This window comes from Hoplias malabaricus, chromosome Y (genome assembly GCF_029633855.1).
Source record: "Hoplias malabaricus isolate fHopMal1 chromosome Y, fHopMal1.hap1, whole genome shotgun sequence".
Taxonomy (NCBI): Eukaryota; Metazoa; Chordata; class Actinopteri; order Characiformes; family Erythrinidae; genus Hoplias; species Hoplias malabaricus.
Window position 1 is genome coordinate 4,093,072 of NC_089820.1, and position 13,216 is coordinate 4,106,287.

The following is a 13,216-nucleotide window of genomic DNA, read 5'->3' on the forward strand; positions in this document are numbered from 1 at the left end:
CTCCCTGATAACACGTGAAAGACGAAACAACATTTAAAAGCTCAAGCTCACTAAGAGCATGTGAACTTTAAACTTTGATGAAACCAGAACTCATAATCAGAAGATTCCATGAGGAACTTGAACTAAAGCGTCAAACCCAGCCTCAAAATGTAGTAATATACACTGCTCAAAAAGATAAAGGGAACACTAAAATAACACATTAATCTCTAGCTGAAAATCTTTATTCGTTACATAGTGGAATGTGTTGAGAACAAAATAACATAAAATTATTCATTTAAATCAAAATTACTATCTCATGAAGGTCTGGATCTGGAATCATGCTCAAAATAAAGTGGAAAATCAAATTACAAACTGAGCCAACTTCAGTGTAAATTTCTCAAGGCAAGTTAAAATGAGTCTCAGTAGTGTGTGTGGCCTCCACGTGCCGTATCAACTCCCTGCAACGCCTGGGCAGGCTCCTGATGAGGCGGCGGATGATCTCCTGAGGTATATCCTCCCAGACCTGGATTAAAGTATCAGTCAACTCCTGGAAAGTCTGCGGTGCAAACTGGCATTGGTGGATGGTAAGAGACATGATGTCCCAGATGTGCTCAATTGGATTCATGTCTGGGGAACAGGACCAGTCCATAACATCAGTGTCATCATCATGCAGGAACTGCTGACACACTTCAGCCAAGAGGCCTAGCATTGTCATGCATCAGAAGGAACCCAGGGCCCACTGCACCAGCATATGGTCTGACAATGGGTCTGAAGTTCTCATCCCGGTATGTAATGGCAGTCAGGGTACCTCTGGCTAGCACATGGAGGATTGTGCGGCCCTCCAAAGAAATGCCTCCCCATACCATTACTGACCCACTGCTAAACCGGTCATGGTGGAGGATTTTGCAGGCAGAAGAACATTCTCCACAGTGTCTCCAGACTCTGTCACATTTTTCATGTGCTCGGTGTGAACCTGCTCTCATCCGTGAAGAGCACAGGGTGCCAGTGGCGAATCTGCCAACCTTGGTGTTCTCTGGCAAATGCCAATCTCCCTGCATGGTGTTGGGCTGTAAGCATGTCTCCTGATGTACTGGCCTGCTCAGGACACTGTGCTGACAGACACAGCAAACATTCTTGCCACAGCTTGCATGTTCCATCCCGGATGAGCTACACTACATGAGCAACTTCTATAGGTTGTAGACACCGCCTCATGTTACCTCTAGGGGTGAGAGCACTGACAAAATGCAAACATAACCAAAACATTAACCAGAACAGAGAAATGATCTATGGTCACCACCTGTAGAACCACTCCTTTATTAGGGTTGTCTTGCTAATTGCCTCTCATTTCTACCTGTTGTCTGTTCCATTTGCAACAGCAGGTGAAATGTATTCACAGTCAGTGTTGCTTCCTAACTGGACAGGCTGATTTCACAGATGTGATAATGACTTGGGGTTACATTGTGTTGTTTAAGTGTTCCCTTTGTTTTGTTAAGCAGTATATGTATATATAATCACTATTAAAATATGTTCCTTCTGCCAGGAGGGTAAAACTGAGGTGTTGATAGTGAGAAGTCAGATTTTTAGTGGCTTCCTGCTGGCCACAATCAGTTGCCTATATTGAATAAACTCAAAGGACACTCCAACAAAAAATGGTTGTCAATCCCAACAAAATAAGATAGTTTTATTCTGAATGCTGAGAAATGTAACTAACAACCACTGGGTGTTCAAGGTGCAAGACACAACAATCAAATGGTGCAGTACCAGGTCTTATGCCCAACAAAATCTTCTTTGGAGGCAACAACAGTAGTGAATGGAAAAAGAGGATGTTAGAGAAGCGATTTTATCTTCACTTCTCTGGCCCAAACACACGAGAGGTCTCTTGAGATAAGAATAATGTTGTGACAGCAACATTTCACAAACGCAAAATTCACAAGAAGAGTCACATGAACAGCTGCCATAGCAATTCTCTACCTTCTAACAGGATGAGCTTTTAGCCGTATTGTCAGACAGCCATGGTGTCATGGTCAGATGGAATGGAACACTTGTTCCCAAAAGCCAGTGGGCAGCCATCTGCAGCACCCAGTCCTCCAGTCCAAGTACATCTGCTTTCATTCCTGTAAGCCAGAATGCTAGCTCAGTTTCCAACATCTCACCTCATAAACACCTGTTCCCCTCTGCATAACAGATGGTCTGCATTATCTTGAAATCAGGAACTTGATGCAGCAGATGACATGCTGTTAAAAGGCTTAAAAAAGAGAAGCTCTCCAAGCACAAGCTGACGAGGACAGCAGGTCCGTTTTTACTCCGGCAGACTTAGCAAAATTGTTACCACCATGCTGCCGAACATTGGCAAAACTAAAAATGCACCAGGTGCTTTTTTTTTTTTGCTCTTTGTGGAGTATGACGAGTGAACTTCCTCACACCAGCACAAACACACAATCAGCTAATATAGTTAAGGCAATTATTACCATTTTTATTATTATTATTATTACTATTGTAATTGTTAGCAATATAGCAATATAGCAATATAATTGTCTTTGCATATTGTCCCTGACAAGGTGGGCAAACGTGGGGTGGAATGGTTTTTAAAAGCCACCCTGCATCAAGAGGCTGTTGTAATCTGCCACATGTTGCTGCCATACCCCAGACTGAATGTTCCCAGAAGCAAAAGTATCTGCAATGTCTGATACAGTAATACCTTGAAATACGAGTTTAATTCGTTCTGGGACCAAGCTCTTAACTCAATTTGTTCGTACATCAAATTAAAATCCCCCTGAACTGAAAATGAACTGAAATGCTATTAATCCGTTCCAGCTGCTCAGAAAAGCTAGAACAGAAGCATGTTTACCACCTGGTCATGTAACCGTTTCTTTTATTGTACTATTAATCATTTGGGAGTTGAAGATATCAATTGTAGCAGATTTGCACTTGGAATTTTTGCTCATTCTTGCTATAAACCATTCTTTCTTAATAAATGTAGCATTGAACAAGACCAAAAGTCAAATGTTTATAACCGAACTCTGCCAAATCCTTCAGAGCACTGTGATATTGATCAGGTTTCGGGTAAGGGCCAATGTAATGATATAAGACATCAAAATGACATGCAGGCATTCGGGTGTGCTGAAAACAGGTTTTTTTGGTCTGTGTTGGATTTGTTGGATAAGCAAGATAAATTCAAGTAAAAGGATGTACATGCCACACTTTTGCTATCTTTTCTGTCTCTCAGCAAATTTCACCAAAGTTCTTCTTTTTATTTGATCAAAAACAATAGCTTTTTAACTAGCTCCATAATGTTTGACTGCATTGAATCAGTTTGTGTTTTTACACGGGGGTCCGTTTCCTATGTTCTTTCTTTGTACTGTGCTGGAAATAGCAGCTTCCAGCATCACAAAAGCACCACTCCATTTCTGATATAAACGTACACAGACAGCAGTGGCAGTCACTGGGTATACTTTGTGTTTGCTTTTGCAGTTGTTTACCTCAAAGTCCATAGCCATTACTCCTAGTCATGTCATATAATGCTAAGTTAATGCTAGTTGTGATATCAGTTGTCCAGATCCCTGTCTGTTGTCCATGAACTTTTTATTATATATTAAATATGAACAATCTTCTCCTTGGTGTCAGCTCATGGCCTTCCTGTCTCATGACCTTTGAATAGTTTGAGAACCAGTGAGTCAATCTAGTGCTGAGACTTTCACAAATTTGTCATGGAAGTTTCACAATGTTGTCAAAGGGTGAGGACCACATCATCTCCCATTTAAAGCTTATTCATGACCATCTGTGGGAAATGCCAGTCGCAGAACCTAAAATGTTTTAAAGGAATAAAAAAAAACATTTTGTTTATTGGGAGTATCAGAATGATATCTTTTTGCTCCAAAAGACAAATATTCTGAGGAATTGACAAAACACTGTTTCCAATTTGATTAGAAGTTAATGGGATCATTTTGGACAGGTTCTTATGGTTTAATTATAATTACTTTGCACAAGATGTGAATATTAAATTATGTCTGCAAATAAAATATAAATAAAATACCTAAATTAATTTAGCATATCTGCCTTTGAAATCTAAGGTTTTAAAACCATTCTCCCACTCATTTGTCATTTTATGGTAACTGTTTGCAATTTTTAAAAATGGTAATTAACATTTTATCATGTTATTGGGGATATTATAAACCATTTACTGAATTTATTGATTTAGATGATTTAAAGATGTTAGCGAATGTGAACATAGTGTATTATAAAATGTACATTTGTCATTTTTAATACTGGGCGGCACAGTGGCGCAGCAGGTAGTGTCGTAATCACACAGCTCCAGGGACCTGGAGGTTGTGGGTCTGTGAGGAGTGTGGTGTGCTCTCCTCGTGTCCGCGTGGGTTTCCTCCGGGTGCTCCAGTTTCCTCCCACGGTCCAAAAACACACGTTGATAGGTGGATTGGTGACTCAAAAGTGTATGTAGGCGTAAGTGATATTGTGTGTGTGTGTTGCCCTGTGGGGGAGTGACTCCCCCTCCAGGGTGTGTTCCTGCTTTGCGCCCAATGATTCAGAGTGGGCTCTGGACCAACCGCAACCCTGAACTGGATGGGCGGTTGCAGATAATACTACAAAAGTTAACATAAAATGACAAAATAAGCTGAATGTATGAATTATTTTGATTTACAACTAAACATTGCACAAAAACTATTTAAAACCTATTTGTACACCAAGTGAATTCAAACACTTCCTCATGATCAAAAAGTGTCAGCACCAGTCACATAAACAAACACACGAGTGGGTAAGCAAAGTTTAAGCTATTTTAAAAAATCTCTGTAACATTTTAAATTACAGCTAATTACTGGGTAAGTATGGAGCATGTACGCTTTAAAATAATAAGTGCTGAGTAAGTAAATGATATGATAGTAGAAATATGTGGTTATGACTAGGTTTTTTACAAACACTTTACAAAAGGCACATTAGTACGTTCCGAATCCATTGTACTTCGAAGCATAATTATAGATTATAAAATTAAATGAAGAAAATAAGGAATAAGCTGCTATTTTTAATTGACTGTACTTCTGAAGGTAATTATAGATCCTTTAATTATAAATTATTTACAGTGCACATACAGGGAAGGACATGGTGAGCTACATTCATTACAGGCACTAGCAGAGTTTCATTGTGCTTTGTACTCATCATATATTTAGGAGATATTTTACACTGTTTAGCCTATATGTATTGAGACATTATATGTACATAGCTGACTAATGAGGAATTGATTAAATGAATTGCAAGATACCCATTAATAACAACATATTTCTAGTATCATGCCCTTTACTTACTCCGTGCTTATTTTATATTATGACTTAGTTAACAGGTACATACTCTGTACTTACCCAGTGATTAGTGGGCTGTAATATAAAGTGTTACCAAAATCTCCATTACATACATAAACTAAACTCTAAATTCAAGTTATTGAAAGCAGTTTGCTGTTCTTGGAATCATTTTGAAACATAGAAGCCAGCATGACTTCTGTAAAAGTACTACATAACTTCTTAGTTACTCTGCAAATTTGCAAAGTAGCTACAGAGTTTTTTGCTGCAGTGACACTGACGTGATGACGCTGTGTTAATATGTGTTGGGTTGTTACGAGTGGATCAGATACAGCAGTGCTGCTGGAGTTTTTAAACACTATGTTCACTCACTCTCCACTCTGTTAGACACCCTGTTGGTCCACTTATAGACGTACAGTCAGAGACAGTAACTCAGCTGTTGCTTCACAGTTTATGTTGGTTGTTCTCTTGTCCTTGACACAGGATGCCTTTATGTAGTACTTTTTGGTTGGTGGATTATTTTCAGTCCAGCAGTGACACCGAGGGATTTAAAAACTCCAGCAGAACTGCTGTGTCTGATCCACTAATAACAGCACAACACACAATAACACACCACTGTGTCACTGCAACTCTAAGAATGATCCACCTCCCAGATCATACCTGCTCTATGTGGATGTACTGACCATTGAAGGACAGGGTAAAATGGGGGAAATGAAGTATACAGAGCAAGAGATGGACTCCAGTTTGTAATTGTAGAACTACAAAGTTCTCCTGTGGACACTCTGGTCAGTGATTGTCGAAAACAAGGATGTGGTCATAATGTTATGGTTGATCTGTGTATATTACAGTACACAAAAAAAAAAAGTGTAAATTCTGTGACTTACACTCTGAGCAAATGAACAACATGCATTGTGAATAGTTTCTTGTGTGATGCAAAAACCATTAACATTTAAGAAAATATGGCAAATCTTATGAAACATGGCAGACACTGAAAAGGTGCACTCTGATATTTCTTTGAAAATAAAAATGAGTGATTTAGAACACATTTGACTTGAACATTAAGCACATAAAAGTATCTGACATTTCACCACACTTAACATATCTTATAACACCTTAAATTGCCAAATTGTAACACACTCAATTCTGCAATGGTAATGTGTTCACAAAAAAAAAGTGTTTTTAAATTGTTTATCCAATTACATTCTTCCTGCTATTTATGACATTTGGCAGACATTCCAATCCAGAATGACTCCCAGTCTAATTATTTTACATTGTTTAGGTAAAGTAGATATAAGATAATCCTTTAACAGTCCCAGAATGGGGACATTTACAAGTTATGTGCTTCTGAAAGGGGAACTATGGCCCAGTTTTCTATGTGGTGTGCAAAGGTGTCATCCACTGTAGTATGCAAATCTATAAACCAGGGTAGTGTTATCATTGCCATTTCTACCAAGTATGCATCTGAATATGTAAGTAATATATAACAGTACATCTGCAGTTTACATGTCAGCTAACATACTTAGAGTTATGTTTGTAAAATGGGGTGAAGAAGGGAGAGGTGGGACATCATATGCACCCAGACAATCCAGACAATGAGGCATATTGTCCTCTCTTGGTCTCTACTGGACTTTGATAGCTGTGTCATCACTGGGGATGGAACCAGTGCCTTCACGCTGATAAGGGCCAACTCCATGGACAAGTTGACCAAACGATATTGAATAAGAATGAATGCAACAGCAGCTGTTGAGAAACTCAGAAATCTTCATGTGTCATGTGGCTTTGGTATTTATATTTATGTTAAGTTTCTTTATTACTGTGTACATGGTTCAGACTTCAGTTCCTCACTCTTGCAAAGCTAGCGTGTTAGTTTCTTTTTTGCTGCACCGTGGTGAAATGTAGTTAATAAATGAGGGCTCAGGAGTAGTGTGTCAAACAATTGCATTGTTTGACAGTAGCATCAACAAAATTTGTGTTGTTCACTTTATTGTACATTCTCCAGGTATTGTGGCAATTTATCAGATTGGTCTGTGTTCCTTGATTATTCCTGTTTGTTGATCCCCTACTCTTCCCCATACACTACCTCCTGCCCTGCCCAGACATTCCCTGCACCTGGGTACTGTCTATGGCCCATGTTTATGCTCGTCCCTTATCTCTACCACATCTTTTTGTTCCCTGCTTACATTAGAATCAAAGTTCCATTTTCTTTTTTTTTTTTGTAGATATTGCCTAGCTTTGTTTTGCTTGTTGTCAAGTGTTGTTTTTCGCTTAATTCCTTAATATGTTTTTGTGCATTTACTAAGGATTTCAGTAAACCAAAGCACACACATGTATCCTTCCATGCTTTCCTTGTCATAGTATTCACGTGAAACTAACCGATAGATTTCAGTAGCAAAAACTCAAAACATTACAGCAAAAGTATTATCCATTGTAAATATGTTTAGAAATTTGGAAAAATATGAACTGAAAGAAAATCATTGTTGGTAGACGATGAGATTATGAAAACTGAAGAGTATATGCAAACTACTTTGAATCAATCAGAGGGAAATTAAGCTCTTGGTTCACATCGGAAAGAATCCACAGATGTTTCTGCCCATTGTTCCACTGAGAGAACAGCTACATGTCATGGGTTTGAAAGGATGTGGAGATGGAGAGAAACTCTCAAAAAAAGGATATTACACAAAACACATGACATGTGTCGCATCTAGGTTGAGGTTACTGTGTAACTTTCTGTAGGAGGTTTTTGTTTTGTTTAGTTTTATCTGATATTGAAAAAAAAAGAAATACTTTCTTTAGATTTTTCAAAATGAATTCTAAGTGTGTTTTTAAAGCTTTACAAATTTAGCTCCAAATGCTTCAGACAATCAGCTCACATTACTTTTGAATTTAACTCTGTGTAGTGTACGGTGTTAAATAGTTTGACCAAAAAGTGAAATACACTTTTCCCACCCTTGTATATAACACACATGCCTCTATAAAAAACATAAATAAATAAATAAATAGAATTGAGAGACCAATAACAATTTGAATGCATTTGGAACTCTTTATTAAATGGGGACATCCTGAGCGTATCTGGGTCATGTATAAAAATGTCATATATTTATTTTGGGGGGGGGGGGGGGGGGGGGGGGTGAGGGACGGGGATAATCTGCCAGCTCTCTCATCATCTCTGGGTAACATGCTGCACAGTGAAACAACAAATACACATAGCATTGCCTTCTAAAATCTTTCTGTTTTTCTTTGATAAAAATACATTCATTCCATACAAAATACATTCAGACTGAGACTAGATCAGTTCTACACAGAAATCACTGAACTGCTCCAGTTTGGAGCCTGTGTCAAAAAATAGAAGTGAAACTTCTCATCTTTCTTTCCCAGCTTACAAATACATTATTAAACGAGATACAAAAATATATGTGTCTGTATATATACATACACTACATGATCAAAGCTTCGTTGACAACCTTTATATTTAATGACTCCAAATATGTTACGGTGCACGCATTGTGGACTTGGAAGTCCAACTGATGCTCTGAAGCAGCTGAATACAAGTTTGAGATTAACATGTTCAATGCCAAGTATCAACTGGAGAGGTTTAACACCCCAGAGCATTGGAGCCTGACCTTAATAAAGTCTTAACTGATTGCCAGCAGACCCACACCGAAATGTTACGAAATCCAGTCTAAACCTTCTTAGAACAGTCGAAGCTGTCACTGCAGGTTTTCGAAAAAAAAAAGTCATATATAATGTACGTAGAAATGTATGTATATATACATCCACTGGAAGTACGTACCATCTTTTCTCTAAGCTTTATGTTTTATTTAAGCAAGACTTTGCAATGTGTTGCTATGAAATAAATCTGTCTAGTGCCGTACATCTTAACTTCACAAATTATATAAGTGAAATACATTAGTCTTTCCTTTAGGTGCTTTTGAATTATTGCGTGAAAACTGTTGGCAACCTAATTCTAATATATGAAAAAAATGTGTGGTTGGTACATAAAAGGGAAATAAAAAAGTTATCAAAAAAAAAAAAAAACCCAATAACAATAATACATTACTTTTAACAGTATAATTTTAACAGCCAAATATGAGGGCAGTGAACGTTGCCTTTACCAGGTGAATAAAAGTAATAATTGTTAAATATTCAAGTTGAGATAATCTAGGTTATTACAGTACCATACACACACCTGGTCTGCTCTTGTCTCTTTCACACACACACACACACACACACACATTTTGTGATTATGGAGTTTAAGTTACTTGGTGAAGCACAAAAGCAGTCTATGGACAAATATAAATGATGAACACACAATAGAGGTCTGCTCAGCTCAGGCATGAAATTGAAGGTCAGATCCCCACCGATCCAGTACTAAATGTAAACGCTGTATCATTGACATCATTATGTGACAATGTATTCAAAGGCATCAAAAGAACATGACATACAGTGATAATCTGGTACTTTGAAAAAAATTTGTTCACCTTTTGGTGGTAGATGATTACTGGCAATCTAGAAAACTCCATTGTTTTCAATGGAACTGTTCAATGGAACCTTATATATTCAGTTTAATTCCCCAGACGTGGTGGTGGATAATTTTTTTTAGGAAAACAGGAGTGACTATAGCTCATAACTGAAGCTCAGGCACAGGTCTAGCCAAGGCATGTTTAAGGCCGATTTATACTTCTGCATTGACTCGACACAGAGCCTACGCTGTTGCGAGGGTGTATACTTCTGCGTTGCTGTCTGCGTCGCTCTGAAATTACAACACCACACCACTAGTGGCTGAATCTCAAACATCTTCCTCTACACTATATATTACACAATGTAGTGGTGTGGTAGAATTACTTATAAATCTTTAAAGTGCACTATTTAGGGAGGAGATTGTTGATTGGAACAGAGCATAGTTTACCTGAGATGCCAGGAAAGTAACTAATACAGTTACAGTTATGAGTTTTCTTTTGTTTTTTCTCCAGTGACCTCCGTATTCTTTACTTTGCGCAAAATTTTTATTCTTCCCTGACACCCAGACCATGTCTGAGGAAAAAATGCTGTGTCTCTGTGTTGAGGAGAGGAGTTCATGTTCCTGCACTTCGGTTCTGCATAAACAATGTCCATCCGACTACTGACCAATCACAGTCCTTGCGGTCTGCGTCGACGCAACGCATAATTTCATTTCTGGAGTGGTACGTGTCAGGCTATGGCTTACACTGCATTTACACTGTTCCAGTGCATTGATACAGTTGAACGCATCTGACCTCTACAACTGGCCGCATGTGGGCATAAACAGAGGTGTTCCCTGCATCGATCAATTAAATCACGTGTGAGTGTTTGCACCTATCAGGCAAACACCAGCTATCTTCTGATTGGATAGAACCATCGTTTTGGCCAGATTAATTTGCAAAACGTTAATCTCGGCTCAACATTTCGCTGCCCCACATCCCCCGATCTTGATTTAGTGGACCCATGATGCACGCACGCAACCAATGCTTCTCACTGAAAACAAGCAGGGAACATAACAGCGTAGGGTGTCAATGTGTTGCCTACACGTAAGGTCGACACAAAAGTATAAATTGGGCTTTAGGATGTAATAGTTTGTAATGCTTTTGCCCCACCAACTTAAGGTTAGGCAATAAATGTAGTTAAAATTAGCCATATAGGCACCAGTTCTTCTGTGGTGTTTTAAAACCAAATTGTTAACCCACAATTATACAATTAGAGTAGAGCTGCATAATGTGTAACTGTAAGTGTGAAACTCATGCTTAGATCTGGTAGCAGACTTCTAAAATATGCATGTATAAAACACACACACACACACACACTTACACACACACACACTTTCAGGAGTTCATATAAGGAGAAAAGCCCTATAAACAGGCCATATTATAACTCCTTAGGAGAACTTCACAGGAACATATTGTGAAAGGACTGCACTCAGTGAGTGCTATTGAAGAAAAGCTCTGATTGACGGAAATCAGTAGATTACGAAGTGTACATGGAGCATATTGTCACTGTCCAATGAAAAACATGATTCTCCATTTTTGTCAAATTTTAATTTACTAATTCATTTGAACGCAGCAGCTGTCCTTCACATTGTAGGCCAATATAAAATGATTGGGATGAAATAATTTACATTAACTTTCACAATATAAGAAGATTTTCTCCTTCTCCTGTAAAGCTGCTATTTCACTGGACAGCGACCATATATGGTATTGCTCTTCCATCTCATAACAGCATAATAATTATTCATTCAAAGCACCCTCCACCACAGCCTAACTGACATTAAACAAAATAAAGAAATATAAAGTCTCTCTGAATTAGTATGTATGTGACAAAAGGACCAGGAAAAAGAGTCATAATACTTGTACAAGCACAACTTGATCTGTAGCCATTTAAGAATAACCATAGATCGCATGTCCATTGTTGGTGCTGTTTCTAAATCCCATTTCTCTTGTCACAGAATTCTGATTTTGTTCTGAGACCAGGCTGAAAAACAAATCATGAAACTGACATTGTAAGCAGTATCAAAAAACATGGACAACATAATAATGTTTAAAGCAAATCGCTTGTGGAAACAACTGCTAAAAATTTATGCTAGAGACAATAACTAAAAGATTAAATTGCCATAACATTAACTTGAAACGAGTGGGATGAGGACACTGCCAGAAGGGGAAAGCAAATGGAATACAGCATACATAATAATACAATATAATGCAGTATAATAAATAGCTGTCAGTAAGATGGATGAGTTTGTTCTCTGGTGTACTCCAAATAAAGATAAGCACTTTTTTTTACAATTTACAATCTACTAACTTCCCAATGGCCTGAAACAGTGATCAGTCCACAGTGTTTTTGTTGATCCAGTCTTTTGTCATCCATGGAGCTTTTTTTCTGACCTTTGGGTTTGAACTTCCAACATTTAATCACTGTGAGTCACTGGGTTGAAATGGAAAAATGGTGTAGACTTAATTCCAGATTTCAGCAATAAACACCCACAGAGGTGTTTCACAATATTGTCTATAGTCATCCATGGGTACAGTGTTCACTCAAAATGGTCCTGTAAAACGGTTCATTTCAACAGTCCAAGCTTTTTTCGTTTGGGCTGTTCTTTTCCTTCTGAGAGAGAAAGATGAAACACAAAGCTGGGTTTTTGAGCTCCGTGACATCAGCAGCATTTGTATAATAAAGCTTCTTATAATTTCTTGTAGAGAATATAGACTCTTGAACTATATCTTTCTTTCTTTGCTTATGCCTTAAAAAATATACAGTATTAGTCATCGCATACTTAAAAAAAAAAATTCTGGGAAAAAAAAAGGTAAACAGCTAAATATTAAACTGTCGGTCTTAGTTCTAAATGCTTGGTTCATGTGCACTGTGATTAGACCATTTTGCAAAAATAATTAAATAACAAGATTTTGCATTTAAGGGGAAAAGGGGAAGATAGACGGTTTGCATTGTAGTTTTATTTTAGTGTTATTCCAGAAAACTACTGGAAGGTTTCAATAAACTTTTAGGTAATTTTACTTGTTTGGAATTCAAATATTCTTCTTGTTTTTATATAGCATATGTCACACTAGAACAAATATACATTGTTCCATACATATACAGTAAACATTGGGTTATGTTTACTTTGGCTGGTTAATAATAAATTAATATTTTAATATAATCTATTTATTTCAAGTCTGAGAAAAATAATGGAGTAAGGGGTATCCCGTATGAATCTAAATTTTGTGTTTGTGTAGTGTTTATAATCTGGTAATAATATCTGTTGAGTGATTTTAATCCAACTCAAATTTGGAGTGTTTGTAGTTTTAATAAGAGTGTATTTATGCAACACTATGAGAGATTGTCTTCCTTGAATCAGCACATTATGTGTCTATTATGAACCTGTCATTTGTGCATCTCTGTATATAAAAGCACTGACGAGGAACCAAAAA